This window comes from Pelodiscus sinensis, chromosome 1 (assembly GCF_052426305.1).
Source record: "Pelodiscus sinensis isolate ZL-2025 chromosome 1, ASM5242630v1, whole genome shotgun sequence".
Lineage (NCBI taxonomy): Eukaryota > Metazoa > Chordata > Testudines > Trionychidae > Pelodiscus > Pelodiscus sinensis.
This window is the reverse complement of record NC_143052.1, coordinates 281,920,154-281,927,313: the sequence shown is the minus strand read 5'-3', so window position 1 is coordinate 281,927,313 and position 7,160 is coordinate 281,920,154. Positions and strand designations below refer to the sequence as shown.

General features: G+C 38.2%; 1 pseudogene; it reads left to right on the top strand.

Moving 5' to 3' along the window:
* Window positions 1–4,545: 4,545 nt before the first annotated feature.
* On the top strand, window positions 4,546–6,275 carry LOC142827106 (E3 SUMO-protein ligase ZBED1-like; annotated as a pseudogene).
* The last annotated feature ends 885 nt before the right edge of the window (window positions 6,276–7,160 follow it).

Genomic DNA, 7,160 nt, shown 5'->3' with positions numbered 1-7,160 from the left:
TGACTTTCATGGCTGAAAATTCATGGAGAAAGTAAAAATCTGAGTTTTATTTCACACATGATTCATTTAAATTAAAGTTAACAGTTTCTGGGTGAAGATTAGGTTACTTAAGAAGACAATGTGCTATTCATGTGGCTAAATTAGACTAATCTAAATGAAAAGTAACATTTTTAGTTTTGAAATTTAAATTCTAGTATTATAAAAAGAGCAGGCTTCCCAAAGCTCAATTTCTGCATGTAAATTTCTCATTTACTGAATCTTCCTTTCAAATACGAGCTCAGAGAGCAAGTGTTTTTAAAATGACTCATGTGTAGTATTATACCCAAATCACTTATATTTGGCAGACTGTAACTTGTGTGATTTTTTTTATCTGTTATTGTTATTATTAAGAAGAAAAAACCCCACCAGTATGAAAAGGTACAAGTAAGAACTTATCTCAAATTGAACAAACAGTTGTTACATTATCTGCTTTTATGGAATTTATGTTCACCTTCAGGAACAATAGAAAAAATTTATGGAGTCATATTTTCTCTTATGGGATACATCAACTGCAGCAGCTTTGATTTGGTGTCAACACTTGCAGATATAATGAAGACTAATGTTGACTAAATGCCAACCAGAAAACACTTCAGAAAAATAGAAGTGATTGAAAAAATGCCTTCCATTGTTACATGAGTTGCTTCTGGCTTTTACAGCTTCTCTAGTGGATCTTCTGTGTTATCAATGCACTGAGCAGCATGTTTATCCTGTATGGGCCAAGTTTTCTCCTCGAATACACAATCTGTGGAATTTGGAGTATTGTGTGGAATGTAGTGCAGCATTTGATGCTGAATCTTCAGCATTAGCACAATAAGCTAACCTAAAGTTAACCAGATAGAAATCTGTTTGATTCTCAGTGAAACGAATACTGAAGATTTCATGGATACTTAAAGACACATTATTAAAAAGAAAAAGATCCTATATGAAAGGAAAGAGATAGGGAAATACCATTTTTAACTTTATTTTTTAACAGTAATATTCCAAACTCTTCAAAATGTTCCAAATATGACACTGGGGTAAGAATATATGAACACCCATACTGGGTCAGACCAAGGATCTATCTCAGTAACCTGTCTTCCAACAGTGGCAGATGCCAGGTGCCCCAGAGGGAATGAACAGAAGAGGTAATCATCAAGTGATCCAATCCACTGCCACCCATTCCCAGCCCTGACAAATGAAGGCCATGGATGCCCATGCTAACTAGTAACTATAGATGGATCTATCTATCCTCCATGAATGTATCTAGCTCTTTTTTAAACCCTGTTAATGTCCTGATGTTCACAACATCCTCTGGGAGGAAGTTCCACAAGTTGACTGTGCACTGTGTGAAGAAATGCTTCCCTTTCTTTGTTTTAAATCTGCTTGTATTCATTCAATTTAGTGAGCCCTAGTTCTTGTGTTATGAGAAGTGAATAACTTTTCCTTATTTATTTTCTCTGAACGAGTCATGATTTTAAAGACCTCTATCACATCCCCCCTTAGTCATCGCTTTTCCAAGCTGGAAAGTCCCAATCTTATTAATTTCTCCTCATATGGCAGCCATATCAAACCTTTAATGATTTTTGTTGCCCTTTTCTGAAACTTTTCCAAAACATTATTTTTTTGAGATGAGGTGATCACATCTGCACACAGTATTCAAGATGTGGGTATACCAAGGATTTATACAGTTGCAATATTAAGTTTTCTGTCTTATTATCTGTCTCTTTCTTAATCATTCCCAACATTCTGTTTGTTTTTTGACTGCCAATGCCCACTGGGTGGATGTTTTCTGAGGACTATACACAGTGATACTAAGATCTCTTTTTGAGTGGTAACAGCTAATTTACACAGCATCTTTCTATATATATTGTTGGACTTATGTTTTCCAATATGTATTGCTTTGCATTTATCAACACTGAATTCCATCTGCCGTTTTGGTATGTAGCTATACGCAGTACTGAAAGGCTCTGGAAGTGGGGAGGGCCTTTTCCCTAACACAGGGAATGGTTGTGACAGCCTTTTCTCTTCCAGAGCCTTTCCTCACTGCTAGAGTCCTTCCTTGTAGTAGGGAAAAACTCTGGTAGAGGAGCTTGTGGAGCCTTTCCTTCCTTTTTTTCTCCCACTGCAGCTTTTCCTCCCTGCCAGACACTTTTGCTGAGACAGGGAAAAGCTTTGGTACCAGGAAGACAGTGGGTTACTACACTGCTAAACATGTCCCGTTTAGATATGGTCAGCACTGCTTTGTCGTGTACAGAGTTACAGGTAGGGTATAATCTCCTAGGGTTCTTGCATGTCTCTTCTCTACTCACCTATGAAAAGCCTCATCGCCAACACGGCTAAGAATATCCTTGCCATGCTGCCATAGGTGTAGGTGTATTTATAGAGCACAGGTACCATAATTTACATCTTGTGCCACAACCTTCCAGCTTTTTAATGTACAACTCTTCCCAGCTTCGATGCTTTTACACATGGGTAGAGTAATTGGATGTCAGTATAGGGGAGTCTAAGCATAAAGGTGCCTAAATAGGTGTGGATAGTTATGCTATTGTAAGGGGAGGAAGGGATTAATTTACACTTATTTATGCATCACTTCTTAATTTGACCTCTCATCTATAAGATCAACTTTGATTTAATTTGCTTTTATCTACTTAGTTTCATTTTATTTGGCAAAGAATTCACAGGTATAGAACAATTATGTATAGAACTGATTGATTTCTAATTAGCAAATCATAATGTAAAACAAAAATATCTGCCTGCCAAATCTGTTCTTCCTGGATGATTGGAAACATAGTTATATTTCAGAGTCTGTTGGATAAAGGTAAACATTTCTGAGTCTAGTCTACCATTGCTGAGCATGAATAACTCCCACTGACATTAGTGGAAATTCATTTCATGGATCAGTGGGAAAATAGACTCAATATTGTATGGTATGGATGTGCAGTGATGTTCAAAGATGTTTGTTATTACCTTTATATAATGTAATCTCATAGACTGAATGGTCATCATGTAGATTATTTCCTTTGTTCATATGCAGTGCATGGTGTTCAGACAGGTCTATGATTTATTTGTTTTTTCAACAGACGGAAGATGAACAGTATAATTTTATTGTCTCATGTAGAAGTGCATTACAAAAAAGGCATTGTGATTTTAAAGTCAGCCTCTAAAGGCAATAATGCCTAGTGGTCAACCAGCAATGTTAACTAATATGACCTTTTATGGGAATGTAAAGTCTAATATAAGGACATAATGCAGATTTGAAGAATGAAGGAGTCAGAGGAATGAATACTGATTCCCATTTTGAGGACCTGGGACCAGAAGTCCTGTCCTCTCAGCAAGTACTAATATACAAACAAATTATGATAATTATCATTACAGAGACTTGGTGGGAAAAATTCTATGACTAAAATGTTAGTACTGATCACTGCTGTTTCTTTAAGGACAGAAATAGATAAAGAAGAGGAGTATTTTGAAGAACATATACAGAAATGATGTGCAAAAACAGAAAATAAAAGGGGGGCAATATCCTAGAAGGGGTCACAATAGGCCAGCTGTCTACACTGGCCGCTTGAATTTGTGCAAGAGCACTGACATTATAATGTAAGAATTCAGTGCTTCTTGCTCAAATACTTTGACGCTCCCGCTCAGAATACTTGCGCAACTGGGCTAGTGTAGATGGCTAAAATGGCCATTGGAGCTTTCTTGCGCAAAAGCGCATCCATACTGGGCACGGATGCTTTTACACAAAAGCATCCGTGCCAATCTAGATGCTCTTTTGTGGAAATACTTTTAACGGAAAAAATTTTCCGTTAAAACTATTTCCGCAAAATCATGCCTGTCTAGTTGCAGCCTGAGAGTACAGATCACTGAAGTATGACAAGCTGCTCCGGAGACCATCTCTGATAAGGAGCAGTAATGCAAACCACTACCGGAGAGCACACAGAACAATGAAGGAGCAAAGAAGAAAAAAAACCCCTGAAGATGTGGTCCCAGCTCCAGTGGAGAAGTAAATAAAAAGTAAAGACCCTAACACCCGTCACTTTCCCCTCCCAGGTGACCATATTTAAAAAAAAAATAAAACAGGCTGGGGAGCTTGCCCAAGCCGTCCCCCCCTTGCAGGGCTCACCCAAGTCACCCTCTCTTTGCCTCCTGGGTTGAGACTGACCCTCCCCCCAATCTGATTCTGGGGCTGAGTCTCCACTCCCGAACTCTGTACTGCCCATGGTGGGGTCTACCCCCCCAGCCCAGGGGCTGACCCCTCCTCCGAGCTTAGGGGCTGACCCTCACCCTTGATCCCTGTGCCACCTGCAGTTGAGGGCTGAGCCCCCCCAAACTCTGCACTGCCCACAGCAGAGTCTACCCCCTCCAGCCCTGTGCTGCCTGCAGCTGGGGCTGAGATAAAAAAATAACTCATTTGAATAGTACCCAAATATATTGATTATACAGAAGAATTTGTTGAATTATTCCAGACATTGACACAATTCTGCTGTGTTTTCATGATCTATAGTGGTAAAATATCAGACAAAGTTAATGGAGCAAAGTAGCAACAGTTCAGGTCTTTTGAATTGGAAGTTTATGTTTAAAATACTTCCAGATGGTTCTTTGTCTAAAAGGACTGCTATCTGTAGCTATTGCAAGGCTGAACTCCGATACCACAGATGCAATTCAAGTCTGCAGTACCACCTATGTCCTAAGTATGCTCTTGCCTCTGGATCTTGTGCTACAGATAACCTACCACCAGCAAACAGGTCAAGCCAGTCATGAGTATAATTACAGAGTTTCAGGATTTCTATGAGCCCATGGATCAAACAAACAAAATACAACACCTTAACCAATGCTATTGCAAACCAAAATGCTGCAGACCACTCAACATTGTAAATGACAGAGGACTAAGAGATATTATTCAAATAGCATCTTTGACTCAGTCATACACCTTGCCCTCCTGAGGAACCATTGCATCACAAATAAATGATCTATATAACAATAAGAAGACTACAAAGTTGGAGTTTCTGAGAAATGCACTGGCTGTGGCTTTAACTGGTGATCACTGATCATCCTTGAGCAATCATAGCTATCTTGGTGTCACTACAGTAGTTTTCTGTAACAGTAACTCATACTGAAGAGAGACGTGCTGAAGCATATGCAGTCTTTCATGAATGTTGTGAAAGTGGAATATTCAAGAAAAGGTAACAACAATTAGTACTAACAGTGTACGTAATATGGTAGCAGCAGCCAGTTGCTTGCCTTTTGAACACGACATACGTTGCTCACAGTCTGCAGCGATCCATTACTGTCGCATTCAGTGATGGTGGTTTTGAAAACGTGCTGGCAAAATGTAGAAAACGTGTGGGCCATTTCAAACACAGTCTAGCTAACAGTACAGAGCTAGGAATACAACAAGCTGCAAATGGACAGAAACAAGAACCTCTGGTACAAGATATTTCAACCAGATGGAATTCCATATTGTCTATGATTCAGCACCTGCTTCACAATAAAGCTGCTATCACATCCACATTAGCTCTTCAAAAGCATCATCTATCAGTGCCAACAGATAAGGAGTTTGAAAAACTGCAAAAGCTAGAAACATTATTTGAGCCCTGCAGTTTTGTGACTGAACTTCTTGGGGGTGAGGGGGTAGGCAGAGAACTGTATGTTTCCTGCTCCATGGTTTTATACACTTTCTGCCATATTTTCCAAGTTATGGCAGTTCCTGTTGATGACCCAGCATACGTTGTTAGATTTAAGAACACTTTCACAGGTGATTTTACAAAATGCAAAGAAGATACCAATCTGAGGTTTCTTAAAATAATTACAGCACTAGACCCTAGGTTTAAGAATCTGAAGTGCCTTCCATAATCTGAGAGGGACAAGGTGTGGAACATTTTGTCAGAAGTCTTAAAAGAGCAATCCTCTGATGCAGAAACTAGAGAAACTGAACCACCACCACAAAATAAATAAATAAATCAACCTTCCACTCTGGTGGAATCTGATTCAAATGAAAAAAAATGAACATGCTTCGATCCGCACTGTTTTGGAGCAGAACCCATCATCAGCATGGATACATGTGGTCAAAGCATGAAGAGGCAGATGCATCTTTAGCATATCTGTCATGTAAATATCTTGCTACACCGGCTTCAACAGTGCCATGTGAACACCTGTTTTAACTATCTAGTGTCATTGTACACAAGAAGTACATAGCCTTATCTCCCAGAAAGGTAAACAAGCTTGTTTGTCTTAGTGATTGGTTGAAAAATAAGTAGGACTGAATGGACTTGTGGGGTCTAAAGTTTGACAATCTGTTAAGTGAAGTTATTCTTGTTTACATAATTCTACATTTGTAAGTTCAGCTTTCATGATAGAATTTGCACTACAATACTTCAGTGAGGTGAACGTAAGGGTTTTTTTACAGTATAAATGTTTTACAATAAAATTAAATATAAAGTGAGCACGATATACTTTGTATTCTATGTAGTAATTGAAATAAATATATTTGAAGATATAGAAAACATCTAAAATATTTAAATAGATAGTATTCTTATTATTGTTTAACAGCGTGATTAATTGTGCAATTAATATCAATTAATTTTTTAAATAATGCGATTAATCATTATTAATTTTTTTAATTGTTTGACAGCCCTAGTATGTAATGAAACAATAAGTTTACACTGCTATGAATCATATGAAACAACTATTGTGGCTCTTTTGGGTCATGTTGATCCCATTGGGGACATTATTTTAATGAACATTACAGTGAGAGCATCAGGTCTCTGCATGTGTACCTATAGGTATATATTTATAACTCTTGTAGCATGCTTCATACATTGAATCAGTTTTACTTCTAAGAGATTGTTGATGTGACATGTTGGAGATGCAAACTTTTGATTTCTTCTCCCAGAAGGAAAATGCCATCTTAGCCTAGTCATCTAAGATGTTTTAAATCAGATAGCTTTTGGCACTGTAGATCAGTTCCTTGTCAAGGTTGCAGTTGAAAAAAATTGACTCTAGGGAAACCAAACCTATCACCAGCTTTCTTGTTTCACAGTGAAAACACTGATGACGGTATAATTGAGGTGACATTGGCAAAGAGCCTATGTAATTCTTTACCTAAGACAGTTCTCTTTCCACCTGGGATTGTTCTGAGACTT